General features: G+C 39.5%; 1 long non-coding RNA gene across 1 annotated transcript; it reads left to right on the top strand.

The window, feature by feature from the left end:
- The first annotated feature begins 457 nt into the window (after nt 1–457).
- LOC140001750 (uncharacterized) lies at nt 458–2,151 on the top strand. Its single transcript, XR_011807275.1, has 3 exons — nt 458–581; nt 1,508–1,559; nt 1,846–2,151. It is a non-coding gene; the product is annotated as an uncharacterized lncRNA (long non-coding RNA).
- Nucleotides 2,152–2,410: the final 259 nt, after the last annotated feature.

Here is a 2,410-nt window from a genome sequence, read left to right as displayed (position 1 = left end):
CCTCTGGGAACAGTTGGCTCTCTTAGCACCTGCACCAAGAAGTTACGACTGAGGTCCTGTAAGAACCTCCTGGACCTGCTTGTGTCAGCTGTGTGTTATTCCCAGTTAACGTCTGGCAAGTTGAAGTCCCCTATAAGGACAAGGGCAGTTATCTTGAGGTACTTAGTTCCCCAAAGAATAATTCATTGGTGTTGGCATCCTGGCTGGGTGGTCTGTAATAGACTCCCATGATGATATCCCCTTTATTTGTTTGTCCCTTAAATCTTGCACAGAGGCTCTCAACTTTGCCATCGCCAACTGCAAGCTCCACACAGTCCAGCTCCTCCTTTACATACAGCACCACCCCACCACTTTGCCTGTCCTGCCTGCCCCCCCGAGGAGCCTGTAACCGTCTATTGCAACACACCAGTCACATGACTCATCCCACCAGGTTTCACTTAGGGTTTAAAGGCTGAGGTTAGAAGAGACCTTTGGTGGTCATCTGGTCCAACCACACTCCTCAATCAAGACCACCTTGCAGATTGTCCAGGACCATGTCCAAATGACTTTTGAAGATCTCCAAGGAAGGAGACTCCTCTCAGGTATTTATATACATTGATAAGATCTTTCCTGAGCCTTCTCTTTTCCAGGCAGGAGAGTCACTGCTCTCTCAACTTCTTCTTACAGCAGTTTTGCTCCAGTCCCTTCATCAAATCTGTGGCCCTTCATTGGACTTTTTCCAGTATGTCTGTGTCTCTATTATCTCACCAATGCTGACTAGAGCAGAAAGATCACCTAACTCAACCTGTTGACAATACTTTGTCTAAAGTAACCAAGATACCATTGTATCCTTATTTACTGGAAGGGCATGCTGCTGGCTCATGTTCAACTTGATGTACTGTAGTACCCATCTGTGTTTTTTTTGTTTTGTTTTGTTTTTGTTTTCTGAAGAACTGCTTTCCATCTTTTTGGCCTCCATCATGTGCTGGTGCCTGGGTTTTTTCCCACCTGCTGCAGAACTTTGCAATTCTTCTTGCTGAACTTCATGAAGTTATCTGTCAGCCTGTTTCACCAGCCTGCCCAGGTCCCTCTGGATGGAAGGAAAATTGAGTGGTATTGTAGCCACTCCTCCCAGTTTTATCTGCAGACTGAGTATGTTTCAGAATAATCTGTAGCAGGAGTTGATCCTTTTGGAGGCTATGTTTTCATTACAGATTAGGTCCACATTTATTCCTTATGTATTTTTAGCATCATTGTATTCACTTATGCAAGTCTTCTTATTTCCTACTCCTTTATAAACTTATCAAGACAATTAGACATAATATAAAAGTGGACAGCAGAGGCATTTCTAGGTTCCTCAAGACCTTGTTCTCAATAGACTGTACAACTTTTAATTTACCAGGAAAACAAGAAACCTACTAGAACATTTTTGGACAAACAGTTTGTTGTTGTTGTTTTTGTTTTGTTTTGTGATAGTCACTTATGAATGATGAGGTATATATACTTTAAATGATATTATTCTCTACAGGGTTTAATGTGGACAAAAGTACAAGCAATCTTATCAGCAGTCTTCTTTACAGGTACGGACAAGAAAAAAACATAGCAAAAAAGATTCCAATGTACTTATTCCTTACTACATTTATTTTGCAAAGATTTATTCTTTTCTTGAGTGTAGCGCTGTTCTTGGCTTTCCACAGACCATATTAAAATTCGTGAACTTGTATTACATTCTTGCCTGTAAATCAGAGAAAGATCTCTGATTACCTTAATACTAACTATGCAATGTCTGCAATATGAGACTGAATTAAATAACTGTTTGCATTTGATTTACCTGAATTTGCAACTTATTGCTGCTATTTTCTGCAGTTCCATGATTACTGAAATGCCTCGTATAAAAGGAATCTGTACAAGAAAGCCAGAAGGATTTTGTTCCTTTATTCACATCTGGATTATGATGTCTTCGTCTGTGGCATGAACAGGTAGAGCTTGGACTGGCTCAGCTTCAGCTGTAGCTACCTAGGATCTTTTTCTGTAAAGAATTTATGAAGAAATAAAATCCAATCCACAGCCTTGTTAATATCTTCTTGTATTTTATTACTGCTGTAATACAGCTTTAAAGTTCTGTGTTTTGTTTGTTTGGTTTGGTTTGGTCTGGTTTGGTTTGGTCTGGTTTGGTTTGGTCTGGTTTGGTTTGGTCTGGTTTGGTTTGGTTTGGTTTGGTTTGGTTTGGTTTGGTTTGGTTTGGTTTGTTTGTTTATAGCAGAGAAAAAATATAGGAGCTAGGTAGAGAAGGGGAATTATACTAATGGATGTAATGGTAGGTTCATTTTCTTGTGTTGAAATGGTGTATTGTATCAAATAGACTTTTGGATTACAGTGATATCTTGGAAAAAGAAGAGTATCTTATTAGCATATCTCTTTTTCTTTCCCT

Source organism: Anas platyrhynchos, chromosome 2, assembly GCF_047663525.1.
Source record: "Anas platyrhynchos isolate ZD024472 breed Pekin duck chromosome 2, IASCAAS_PekinDuck_T2T, whole genome shotgun sequence".
Classification (NCBI taxonomy): domain Eukaryota; kingdom Metazoa; phylum Chordata; class Aves; order Anseriformes; family Anatidae; genus Anas; species Anas platyrhynchos.
This window is presented reverse-complemented; position numbering and strand designations above follow the sequence as displayed.